This window comes from Panthera tigris, chromosome C1, assembly GCF_018350195.1.
Source record: "Panthera tigris isolate Pti1 chromosome C1, P.tigris_Pti1_mat1.1, whole genome shotgun sequence".
NCBI classification, from domain to species: domain Eukaryota; kingdom Metazoa; phylum Chordata; class Mammalia; order Carnivora; family Felidae; genus Panthera; species Panthera tigris.
The window spans coordinates 77,569,315-77,583,207 of record NC_056667.1 but is presented as its reverse complement, the minus strand read 5'-3'; the positions used below and the strand labels follow the sequence as shown (position 1 = coordinate 77,583,207).

At 37.9% G+C, this 13,893-nt stretch overlaps 1 protein-coding gene across 5 annotated transcripts in view; it reads right to left on the bottom strand.

Annotated features, from left to right (window-relative positions):
• Window positions 1–13,893, bottom strand: part of CC1H1orf146 (chromosome C1 C1orf146 homolog) — a 58,305-nt gene that overhangs the window by 27,292 nt on the left and 17,120 nt on the right. The window contains exon 1 of one of the 5 annotated variants that reach the window (XM_042997872.1): window positions 13,453–13,524. The exons of 3 other annotated variants lie outside the window; for them this stretch is intronic. The gene's annotated coding sequence lies outside the window, so the exon portion shown is untranslated. Of the gene's footprint in view, window positions 1–8,263; window positions 8,305–13,452; window positions 13,525–13,893 lie in introns of those variants that run through there. One more of the 5 variants, XM_042997873.1, reaches the window with a different exon arrangement.

The window sequence follows — 13,893 nt, the reverse complement described above, 5'->3', positions numbered from 1 at the left end:
TGAAGTTTAACTCTTCACAGATGACATGACACTCTACATAGAAAACCCAAAGACTCCACCAAAAAATGGCTACAATCAATACATGAATTCAGCAAAGTTGCGGGATATAAATTCAACGTACAGAAATTGGTTGCATTTCTATACACCAAAAATTAAGCAGCAGAAAGAGAAATCAAGGAATCTATCCCATTTACAAGAGCAACAAAAACCTTAATATACCTAGGAATAAACCTAACCAAGGAGGTAAAAATCTGTAGGCCGAAAACTATAGAAAGCTTACGAAAGAAATTGAAGAATACACAACAAAATGGAAAAAAAAATCCATGCTCATGGATTAGAAAATACTGGTAAAATGTCTATACTACCGAATGCAATCTACATATTCAATGCAATCCCTATCTAGAATTCTTTACAGAGCTAGAACAAACAATCCTAAAATTTGTATAAAACTACAAAGACCCTAAAAGCCAAAGTAATGTTGAAAAAACAAAGCAAAGCTGGAGGGATCACAATTCCTGACTTTAAGCTGTATTACAAAGCTATAATCCTCAAGACAGTATGGTACTGGCACAAAAATAGACACATGGATCAGTGGAACAGAACAGAGAGCCCATAAATGGATGCACAAATGTCTGGCCACATAATCTTCGACAAAGCAGGAAAGACTGCCCAATGGAAAAAAGAGAGTCTCTTCAGCAAATGGTGCTGGGAAAACCAGACAGCAACATGCAGAATAAAACTGGACCATTTTATTAAACCACACACAAAAATAAATTCAAAATGGATGAAACCCTAAATGTGAGACTGGAAACCATCAAAATCCTATAGGAGAACACAGGCAACCACCTCTTTGACCTCAGCCACAGCAACTTCATTTTTTTTGTTTTGTTTTTTGTTTTTAATGTTTATTTATTTTTGAGAACGAGAGGCAGAGTGTGAGTGGGGAAGGGGCAGACAGAGAGGGAGTCACAGAATCTGAAGTAGGCTCCAGGCTCTGAGTTGTCAGCACAGTCTGACATGGGTTCGAACTCACGGACCACGAGATCATGACCTGAGCCAAGTCAGATGCTTAACCAACTAAGCCACCCAGGCACCCCTCGGTCACAACAACTTCTTACTAGACATGTCTCTGGAGACAAGGCAAACAAAAGCATAAATGAAATATTGAGGCCTCATCAAGATGAAAAGCTTCTGCACAGCAAAGAAAATAACAAAACAAGAAGGCAACCGATAGAATGGGAGAAGATATTTGCAAACGACCTATCACATAAAGGGTTAGTATCCAAAATCTATAAAGAACTTCTCAAAATCAACACCCAAAAAACAAACAATCCAGTGAAGAATTGGGCAGAAGACACGAATAGACACTTCTCCAAAGACATCCAGATGGCTAACAGACACATAGAAGATGCTCAACATCACTCATCATCAGGGAAATACAAATCAAAACCACAATGAGATACCACCTCACATATGTCAGAATGGTTAAAATTAACCACTCAAGAAACAACAGATGCTGGTGAGGATGCAGAGAAAGGAGAACACTTTTGCACTGCCGTTGGAACTGCAAACTGGTGCAGCCACTGTGGAAAACAGTATGGAGGTTCCTCAAAAAATTAAAAATAGAACTACCCTACAACCCAGCAACTGTATTACTAGTTATTTATCCAAAGGATTCAAAAATGCTGATTCAAAGGGGCACATGCACCCCAATGTTTATATAGCAGCGCTACTGACAATAGCCAAAGTATGGAAAGAGCACATCATGTCCATCAAATAATGAATGGATAAAGAAGATGTGGTATACACATACGATGGCTACTACTCAGTGATCAAAAAGAATGAAATCTTCCCATTTGCAACAATGTGGATGGAGCTAGAGTATGCTATGTGAAATAAGTCAGTCATAGAAAGACAAATATTATGTGATTTTACTTGTATGTGAAATTTAAGAAACACAACAGATGAACATATGGGAAGGGAAGTAAAAATAAGATCAAAGCAGAGAGGCAGGCAAGCCGTCAAAGACTCTTAAATACAGAGAACAAACTGAGGGTTGCTAGAGGGGAGGTGGGTGGGGAAATGGGATAAGTGGGTGATGGGGATTAAGAAGGGCACTTGTTGGGAGGAGCACTGGGTGTCATATGTAAGTGATGAATCAGTTCCACTCCTGAAACCAATACTACATTGTATGTTATCTAATGTGAATTTAAATACATTAATTTTAAAAAACCATGCTATGAACCCAGATCTGTAGTTAGTGTATAAATGGTAAAGTAACCTGTGTAAACAGAAGAATTCCTAAATTCCTCTTTTTTTTTAATGTTTATTTTTGAGAAAGCGATAGAGTGAGAGCAGGGGAGGGGCAGAAAGAGAGGGAGACACAGAATCCAAAGCAGACTCCAGGCTCCTGTCCCGACACAGGGCTCAAACTGATGAACCGTGAGATCATGACCTGGGCTAAAGTCGGACACTTAACTGAGTCAGCCACCCAGGTGCCCCAAGAATTCCTAAATTCTTAAGTAGTAAATGAATAAGCTTAGGTTCTACAGAAGCTGTTTTCTTGGTGAGAGCTTTTCCCATTACGAAAATCTCATGCTGATGAAAGTCCGTTTAGTAAATGGAATGATATGTAGTCAGAAAGGAATTAAATGACCTTCTGGGACTTTTCCCTGGGCACCATGTCATAGATCATAATAAATATTCAAATAGAATTACATGCTTACAAAACATCTTGTTGGATATCAAGAAATATTTTGAAGAGGATGACCCGATACGATGGCGATATGGCAGAAGCAAACAGCCATTCGGGAAGTAGGTAGCTGGTATTCCATTATATAAGGATCATCCCTGAAGAATTTGAAATATTTTCCAAATGCTTATTCTTGCCTAAAATAAGGCCAACTGGATGCAAAGTTGTTTTAAACTAAAAGAGGTATATGGCATTGAGTTCCATGAGTTGCAGCAGAGTCTAGTCAAGAACAAAAGAGATTTTGGGGCGCCTGGGTGGCTCAGTCAGTTAAGCGCCCGACTTTGGCTCAGGTCATCATCTCACTGCTTGTGAGTTCGAGCCCCGCATTGGGCTCTGTGCTGATAGCTTGGAGCCTGGAGCCTGCTTTGAATTCTGTGTCTTCCTCTCTATGCCCCTTCCCTGCTCATGCTCTCTCTCTCTCTTTCTGTCTCTCAAATATAAAATAAAACATAAAAAAAAAAATAAAAAAGATTTCAATCTCATATGTAGAATTGAAAAAATACAACAGATGAACATAGGAAAAGGGAAGGAAAAATAAAAACAGAGACAGAGGCAAACCATAAGAGATTCTTTTTTTAAATAATTTTATTTTTTTAATTTACATCCAAATTAGTTAGCATAGTGTGTAACAATGATTTCAGGAGTAGATTCCTTAATGCCCCTTACCCATTTAGCCCATCACCCCTCCCACAACCCCTCCAGTAACCCTCCATTTGTTCTCCATCTTTAAGAGTCTCTTATGTTTTGTCCCCCTCCTTTATACTATTTTTGCTTCCCTTCCCTTATGTTCATCTGTTTTGTATCTTAAAGTTCTCATATGAGTGAGGTCATATTTGTCTTTCTCTTATTAATTTTGCTTAGCATAATACCCTCTGGTTTCATCCACATAGCTGCAAATGGCAAGATTTCACTCTTTTTGATTGCCGAGTAATACTCCATTGTATATATATACCACATTTTCTTTATCCATTCATCCACCGATGGACATTTTGGCTCTTTCCATACTTTGGCTATTGTTGATCGTGCTGCTATAAACATTGGCATGCATGTGTCTCTTCGAAACAGCATACCTGTATCCCTTGGATAAATGCCTAGTAGTGCAATTGCTGGGTTGTAGGGTAGTTCTATTTTTAATTTATTGAGGAACCTCCACACTGTTTTCCAGAGTGGCTGCACCAGCTTGCATTCCCACCAGCAATGCAAGAGAGATCCTATTTCTCCACATCCTCGCCAATATCTGTTGTTGCCTGAGTTGTTAATGTTAGCCATTCTGGCAGGTGTAAGGTGGTATCTCAGTGTGGTTTTGATTTGTATTTCCCTGATGATGAGTGATGTTGAGCACTTTTTCATGTGCCTGTTGGCCATCCGGATGTCTTCTTTGGAGAAGTGTCTATTCGTGTCTTTTGCCCATTTCTTCACTGGACTATTTGTTTTTTGGGTGTTGAGTTTGATAAGTTCTTTATAGATTTTGGATACTAACCCTTTATCTGATAGGTGATTTGCAAAAATCTCCCATCCTATCAGTTGCCTTTTAGTTTTGGTGATTGTTTCCTTCACTGTGCAGGTTTTTTATTTTTGATGAGGTCCCAACAGTTCATTTTTGTTTTTGTTTCCCTTGCCTCCAGAGACGTGTTGAGTAAGAAGTTGCTGTGGCCAAGGTCAAAGAGATTTTTGCCTGCTTTCCCCTCGGGGATTTGGATGGCTTCCTGTCTTTTGTTTAGGTCTTTCATCCATTTTGAGTTTATTTTTGTGTATGGTGTAAGAAAGTGGTCCAGGTTCATTTTTCTGCATGTTGCTGTCCAGTTTTCCCAGCACCACTTGCTGAAGAGACTGTCTTTATTCCATTGGATATTCTTTCCTGCTTTGTCAAAGACGAGTTGGCCATACGTTTGTGGGTCCATTTATGGGTTCTCTGTTCTGTTTCATTGATCTGAGTGTCTGTTTTTGTGCCACATAAGAGACTCTTAAATACAGAGAACAAACTGGCGGTTGCTACAGGGGAGGTGGGTGGGAGGATAGGCTAAATGTGTGATGGGGATTAAGGAGGGCACTAGCTGGGATGAGCACTGGGTATTGTATGTAAGTGATGAGTTAATGGATTTTACTCGTGAAACCAATACTGCACTGTATGTTAACTAACTTGAATTTAAATAAATAAAAAATATGGGGCATCTGGGTGGCTCAATCGGTTAGACTTTGGCTCAGGTCATGGTCTTGTGGTTTGTGGGTTTAAGCCCCATGTTGGGCTCAGTGCTGATAACTCAGAGCCTGAGCCTGCTTCAGATTCTGTGTCTCCCTCTCTCTCTGCCCCTCCCCCACTCATGCTCTGTCTCTCACTCTCAAAAATAAACATTTTTCTAAAAATTTAAAATTTAAAAAAGAAAAAAAACTGCATCCATAGTTAAATGTATAAAAGTTCATTTCCAAATATGTTTAAAAGAACAAAATACAGGCATCTGAGTGGCTCAGTTGGTTAAGAATCTGACTCTTGATTTTGGCTCAGGTCATGATCTCAGTTAATGAGTTCAAGTCCCATATCAGGCTCCATGCTGATAGTGTGGGGCCTGCTTGGGATTCTCTCTCTCCCTCTCTGTCTGCTCCTCCCCTGTGCACTCTCTCTCCTTTCTTTCAAAAATAAATAAATCATAAATAGAAAGAGAGATAGATATTTTAAGAAAGAAAAAAAAAAAAAAGAAAATAGGGGCAACTGGCTCTTTCAGTTGAATATCCAACTCTTGATTTTGGTTCAGGCTATGATCCCAGGTTCATGGGATCAAGCTCCACATTCAGCTCTGCACTGAGAATGGAGCCTGCTTAAGATTCTCTCTCTCTCTTCCTCTGTCCCTCTCTCCTGCTCGCATGCTCTCTAAAATTAAAAAAAGAAAGAAAGAAAGAAAGAAAGAAAGAAAGAAAGAAAGAAAGAAAGAACAAAACAAAAAAATAGGGGTGCTTGGGTGGCTCAGTTTCTTGGGCATCTGACTCTTGATTTCAGCTCAGGTCATCTCACAGTGGTGAGATCACATGGGCCTCCATGCTGGGTGTGGAGCCTGCTCAAGATTCTCTCTCCCCAGGGGCCCATGGGTTGCTCAGTTGGTTAAGTGTCCGACTCTTGGTTTCAGCTCAGGTCATGATCTCACAGTTATGGGTTCAAGTTAGGCATTGGGCTCCATGCTGACAGCCCAGAGCCTGCTTGGGATTCTCTCCCTCCTTCTCTATCCCTCCCCTGCTCAAGCTCTCTTTCTGTCAGAAAGAAAGAAGGAAAGAAAGAAAGAAAGAAAGAAAGAAAGAAAGAAAGAAAGAAAGAAAGAAAGAAAAGAAAAGGAAAGAAAAAAGAAAACAAAAGGGAAAGGTACAATTCAAAAGCCAGGAGGATCAAATATAAAGACAAATTCTAGAGGCAGAATGAAGGTTCGTGTCACCTTAGTGTCCAGTGAAAGGTAAAAAACTAAAAAAAAAAAAAAAAAAAAAAATGTTAGGAACAAGAAAGAATGTTAAAATACTGGTGGGGAGGGCAGATGGGGGAGGGGAGAATACAAAAGACAAAATGGGTGCTTATGGCTTTTATGATGCAGTGAGGATGTGTAGTGTATGTGGAATATATCAAACATAAGGTATACATTCAAACCTTTTGGTAGAAGATCGATTGTATAATAGGAAAAACACAACAGGAGTTAGACCAGGGTTCTATTCTTACCTCTAACACTGTAATCACTCAATGCCTTTAAGCCTATTTTTAACATATATATAATTACATACTATGAGATGAATAATATTGGCTTGCTGATATCCCTCAGAGTGATTAAAAAAATAAAATGACATAATACATAGTAAAATACAAATATATTATTACCATAATTATTTACTTTAGTCAAACCTTTCAACAAAAACCTAACAATAAACCATTTTTATAAGACCTTCAGCACTTTTTTCAAACCAACACAAATAATCCCTTAGTTACACTTTTCTCCCTAGTTCCCTTCCCTTTCCTGCAGATATAAAGTGGATATTTACCTGGGCCTGATTCATTAGCTGTCATCCTGGGATTTCCCTTCACCTCTCTCCTGTGTTAGAGCCATGTTTCCCTTTCCCTGATGTATTCTTTTGTTTTGCTGAAGGATTTTTTAAATACATATATATATAATTATATATTATTATAATATATTATATATTATATATATTTTTTGTTTTGCTGAAAGATTTTTAAAATATATATATTATATATTATTATAATATATTATATATTATATATATTTTAAATATATATATATATTTTTTCTTAAATTTACATCCAAGTTAGTTAGCATATAGTGCAATAATGACTTCAGGAGTAGAATCCAGTGATTCATCCCCTACATGTAACATCCAGTGGTCATCCCAACAAGCGTCTTCTTTAATGCCCCTTGCCCATCTATCCATTCCCCCCACCTACAATCCCTCCAGCAACCCTGTTTGTTCTCTGTATTTAAGAGTCTCTTATGTTTTGTCCTTCTCCCTGTTTTTATATTATTTTTGCTTCCCTTCCCTTATGTTCATCTGTTTTGTATCTTAAATTCCACAAGTGAAGTCATATATTTGTCTCTGACTGACTTATTTCTCTTAGCATAATACCCTCTAGTTAGCATAATACCACATAGTTGCAAATGGCAAGATTTCATTCTTTTTGATTGCCGAGTAATACTCCACTGTGTGTGTGTATATATATATATATATATATATATATATATATATATATATACACACCATATATTCTTTATCCATTCCCCATTGATGGACATTTGGGCTCTTTGCATACTTTGGCTATTGTTGATAGTGCTGCTGTAAACATTGGGGTGCATGCGTCCCTTTGAAACAGCACACCTGTATCCTCTGCATAAATACCTAGTAGTGCAATTGCTGGGTCATAGGATAGTCCTGTTTTTAATTTTTTGAGGTCCCTCCATACTGTTTTCCAGAGTGGCTGCACCAGCTTGCATTCCTACCAGCAGTACAAAAGGGCTCCTCTTTCTCGACATCCTTGCCAACATCTGTAATTGCCTGAGTTGTTAATTTTAGCCATTCTGACAGGTGTGTGGTGGTATCTCATTGTGGTTTATGAAGCATTCTTTAGTAGTTCTCTTAAAAAGATGCAAAGCAAACAGATAATATATAGATGTATTTTGAGCACTTGCATGTCTGAAAGTCTTTATTCTATCTCCGTATTTGATACTTATATGTATATATGCATGTGTTTGTACTTATATACATGCTTGTGTGTGTATGTATATATACATATACATATATATATCTTATTAGATATGTTTTCTTTAAGAACTTTATAAATATTACTCTACTGTCATCTAGACAACCAATGTAGCTGTGGACATACCATGTTGATTCCTATTCCTGTATAAGTGACTTATTTTTCATTTGTTTTCTCCAAAAGCTTTTATGGTACCTTCATGTTTTGGGTCTTTCTTAACCTCTAATCTTTTGAAATTTCACAACAATGTGTTTTTGGGTAGATCTTTTTACCTGAATTGTACTGAGTACTCAGTGAGCTCTTTTAATCTGGATACTCATGTTCCTCAATCCTAGAAAACCAGAATCAAATATTTAATATTCCTAATATTCTTTTGTATTTCATTTTGTTTTTTTTCAACTGTTATCAGTTGGGTATTAGATCTCACAGCTTGATCTTAGTCTTTTCCTGTTTTCATTTTTTTTTCTTGTCATTTTCCAGGTTATTCCCCAACCAACCTTAAAGGCTTTTTTGTTTTGTTGTTTTACTATGTTTCAGCGGTTGCTCTAGAGTGTGCAATATACATTTATAACCAAGCCAAGGTTATTTTCTTTTTTTAAATTTTCTTTCATGTTTATTTATTTTTGAGAGAGACGGAGACAGAATATGAGTGGGTTAGGGGCAGAAACAGAGGGAGACACAGAATCCAAAGCAGGCTCCAGGCTTCAAGCTGTCAGCACAGAGCCTGACGTGGGGCTCAAACTCACAGGCTGTGAGATCATGACCTGAGCCGGAGTCGGATGCTCAACCAACTGAGCCACCCAGGCGCCCCAAGCCAAGCTTATTTTCAAATAACAGTATACCACTTCATAAATAGTACAAGTACCTTATAATAAAAAACATTCCTAAATCCGCCCTCCCATCCCTTATGTCACTGCTGTCATTTTTTTTCACTTTAACATCAGCTATAACCATCAAATACACTGTTGTTACTATTATTTGGGAAAAAAAACATATCTATTAAATGAATTAAGGATAAGTAAGTTTTTATTTTACTTTCATGTATTCCTTCTCTATTGCTCTGCCTTTCTTTATATAGATCTGAGTTTCTGACACTATCATTTTCCTTCTCTCAAGAAATTTTTTTACTGTTTTAAGTTGTACGATGTTTTTATTTTCATTTTTTAAAGTTTTTATTTTAATTCCAGTTAGTTAACATAAAGTGTTCTCTCAAGAAATTCTTAGCATTTCTTGAAAAACAAATCAACTGGCAGGAAAATCTCTCAATTTCTGCCTATGTGAGAAAAAAAGTATTTCTCCCTCACTTTTGAAGGAAGACAGCAGGACACAAAATTCCAGGTGGGTGGTTTTATTCTCTCAATAATTTAAATATTTCACTCCACACTCTTGCTTGCATGGTTTACATCCAATTACATCCAAGACCAGGGTGCCATCCTAGATGGGTTCTGGTGAGAACATTCTTTCTAGCTTGCAGACAGTTGGCCACCTTTTGCTGCATCCTCACATGGCACAGAGAGAGTGACAGCACCAGCAAGATCTGGTGTAACGTAATTTGTATCTTTGCTCCTCTGATAAGGTGGTTTCTTTGATATTTTATCTTTGATATTCTGTAGTCTAATATGCCTAGGTAGTTTTTTGGCATTTATCATTGTTTGGCGTTCCCTGAGATATCTGAATCTGTGGTTTGGTGTCTGGCGTTAATTTGGGGAAATGGAAATTCTTAGTCACTGCTTCAAGTATTTCTTCTCTTCCTTTCTCTTTCTTCTGTTTTTGATATTCACATTACACGTATATTACACTTCTAATTGTCCCACAGCTGGTGGACATTTTGCTCAATTGTTTTGACTTTTTTTCTCTTTGCTTTTCAGTTTTGGAAGTTTCTATTAGCATATTCTCAAGCTTGGAGATTCTTTCCTCAGCTGTGTCAATTATACTAATAAGCCCATCAAATGCATTCTTCCTGTTACATTGTCTTTTATCTCCAACATTTCTTTTTGGATTCTTACAATTTCCACCTCTCTGCTTACATTATCCATCTGTTCTTGTATATTGTTTACTTTTTCCATTAGAGCCTCCACATATAAATTATAGTTGTTTTAAATTCCTAGTCTAATAATGACAACATTCCTGCTGCAACTAGATGTGTCTGGTTCTGATGTTTATGGTCTCTTCAAATTATGTTTTCTGCCTTTTAGCATGCCTTATCATTTTTTGTTTAAAGCCTAACATGACGTACTTGGTAAAAGAAACTCTGGTACACAGGCCTTTGGTGACAGTGGTAAGGTGTACAGGGAGGAGAAGCATTCCATAGTCTTATTATTAGGTCTCAGTCTTTTTGGGAGCCTGCACCCCTTAGCTGAGAATTTCACTTGTGTTTGTCCATTATTTCCTCTGGTTAGGTGAGACAGGATGCCTGGAGGGGACTAAAGCTGGGTATTTCCCTTCTCCCACGTTGACTAGGCTATGATAAAAGCCCAACAGGATTAGGTTCTGGTAGTTTCTCTTGAGGGCAGAATTTTTAAGAACAGGATGCTTGCATTTCCCTGATGAGTAGCAACATTGAGCATCTCTTCATGTGCCTGTTGGCCATCTGGATGTCTTCTTTAGAGAAGTGTCTATTCATGTTTTCTGCCCATTTCTTCACTGGATTATTTGTTTTTTGGGTGAGGAGTTTGGGGAGTTCTTTATAGATTTTGGATACTAGCCCTTTGTCCAATATGTAATATGCAAATATCTTTTCCCATTCCTTCAGTTGCCTTTTAGTTTTGTTGATTGTTTCCTTTGCAGTATAGAAGTTTTTTATCTTCATGAGATCCCAATAGTTCATATTTGTTTTTAATTCCCTTGCCTTTGGAGATGTGTCAAGTAAGAAATTGCTGTGGCTGAGGTCAGAGAGGTTTTTTTCCTTTCTCCTCTAGGGTTTTGATGGTTTCCTGCCTCACATGCATGTCCTTTATCCATTTTGAGTTTATTTTTGTGAATGGTGTAAGAAAGTGGTCTAGTTTCATTCTTCTGCATGTTGCTGTCCAGTTCTTCCAGCACCATTTGTTAAAGAGACTGTCTTTTTTCCATTGGATATTCTTTCCTGCTTTGTCAAAGATTAGTTGGCCATATTTTTGTGGGTCCAATTCTGGAGTCTCTATTCTATTCCATTGGTCTATGTGCTCAATGTCGCTCCTCATCAGAGAAATACAAATCAAAACCACAATGAGATACCACCTCACGCCAGTCAGAGTGGCTAAAATGAACAAATCAGGAGACTATAGATGCTGGGGAGGATGTGGAGAAACGGGAACCCTCTTGCACTGTTGGTGGGAATGCAAACTGGTGCAGCTGCTCTGGAACAGTGTGGAGGTTCCTCAAAAAATTAAAAATAGACCTACCCTCTGACCCAGCAATAGCACTGCTAGGAATTTACCTAAGGGATGCAGGAGTGCTGGTGCATAGGGGCACTTGTACCCCAATGTTTATAGCAGCACTTTCAACAATAGCCAAATTATTGAAAGAGCCTAAATGTCCATCAACTGATAAATGGATAAAGAAATTGTGGTTTATATACACAATGGAATACTACTTGGCAATGAGAAAGAATGAAATATGGCCTTTTGTAGCAACGTGGATGGAACTGCAGAGTGTTATGCTAAGTGAAATAAGTCATACAGAGAAAGACAGATACCATATGTTTTCACTCTTATGTGGATCCTGAGAAATTTAACAGAAGATCATGGGGAAGGGCAAGGAGAAAAAAAAAAAAAGTAAGAGAGGGAGGGAGCCAAACCATAGGAGACTCTTAAAAACTGAGAACTGAGGGTTGATGGGGGTGGGAGGGAGAGGAGGGTGGGTGACGGGTATTGAGGAGGGCACCTGTTGGGAGGAGCACTAGGTGTTGTATGGAAACCAACTTGACAATAAATTTCATATTAAAAAAAAGAAGAGGATGCTTGCATATTTCAAAATACCCCCCACCCCCAGCCCCCAACCAGAAGCACAAAGGAAGTTTTCTTCAATATTCACTGTGAGAACCTGGTAGAGCTCCTGGAGGTAGAACTCACAAAGTGCAGAGGCCTGCTATGGACTGAATTATGTTCCACCAAAATCATATAATGAGGCCCCAATCCTCATTATATGATGGTATTTGGAAATAGGGTCTGTGAGAGATAATTAGGTTTAGATGAGATCAAGAGTGTGGGCCCCTCATGATGGGATCAGCGCCCTTATAAGAAGAGATGCTAGAGCTTGCTAGTGCAGTCTCTCTCTCCCTGCTATATAAGGACACAGCAAGAAGGCTATCTGCAAGCTAGGAAGCAAGTTCCTACCAGAACCGCACTAAGATGGCACCCTGACCTCAGATTTCTGGCCTCCAGAACTGTTAAGAAAATAAATCTCTGCTGTTTAAGCCACCCAGTCTATGGGAATGGCTATGGCAGGTCAAACTAAGACAGGGTCCCCTAATGATTTGATCTCTGCACTTATTGACACAGTGCTTTCAGGAATTCTTCAATTACACTTTAGATTTTCCTATCCCAGTACTGGTTCCTGCAGAGGTTTCTGCTCCAATTAGGTGATTCTTTGTATCAATCTCTCTGCCTCTAAAATTTTGGGTGCAGAAGTTTGCCATGTAATCTCACTTCCCTGGCAGATTTAAGAAGAGTTGTTGATTTTTCAGTTTGTTCAGCTTTTTACTTATTAATAGGATGGAGTTACTAGCTCCATGCTCTTTACATGCTGGACTGGCAACCAGAAGCCAAGAGTTTTGTTTTTTAAAATTTAAACTATCATATATACATATGATACATATACATATATATGATATATATATATCATGTATGATATATATCACATATATCATATAATTATATATCATATATAGGATATATATAGTTATTAGAGGTTCTTTCTTACTCTCTGATCATTCTCCTTTATGGCATCTCTTTATTTTATGAACTCAAAAATCTGTAATTTCCCTGAGGTAATTAATTACATCTTCAAAAAGTTTTCTTCTGTTGTCCATATGGTCTGTTTTCTACAGGTCTCTTTTTTTCTGATTATTTTATCTAGTTTTCATGTTGGAAGTTTTCCTCAAATGTCTAGTGATCCTTAATTGTTCTTATTTATGTATTTATTAATTAAAAAATATTTATGTACATATCTGATACTATTATAGGGACTGGGGACACAACAGTGAAAAAAACAGACAAATCTCTACCCTCATGAAGCTTCCATTCTAGGGGGATGATTCCAGCAATTAAAAAACAAAAGATAAATATGGGTGATAAGGAGAGAGTGATGGAAGGTAGTAATATGTGCCATGGAGAAAAATAAATCAGGGTATATGGGGAGTAAGTGCTGGAGGCTGTTATTTTATGTTGGGATGGTCAGAGAAGACATCTCTTATAAGGTAAGACATTTGCCTGGTATTCCCAAATCCATCTTCCCAGCTGAACTACTCCAGAAAACAAACCTCCAGCCTCCTCCATAGGAGAATTGTAGAGTGAATTTGCTTGGACGTTCAGGATGGAGAAGAGAACCCAGGGAGCTTCTAATAGATTTGCATATAAACTTTCAACAATCTTTCCTTCTTCCACATTCTGCTCTTGATGGCACCAATACCTGATGCTTCTAAGTACAGTACTCAGCCTCTCAGGAGGTCCATGAAGCAAAACTCCTCTTTTCTCATTAATTTCTCCCTCTGTAGACACATAGATAATTTTCTTTTATAACCAAATCAATTACCATTCCTGTCTTCTAGCTTCCTCCTACTCATTTAAATCTCTCATTTGCTATTTTATTCCTCATATCTTTGTGTTTGTTAACTTTTTAAAGAAATATTTACTGTCATTTCAAAAGTCTTTGGAGAAAAAGAGAAGATAAACAAATGGGGTCAATCTGCCATTTTAAGCAC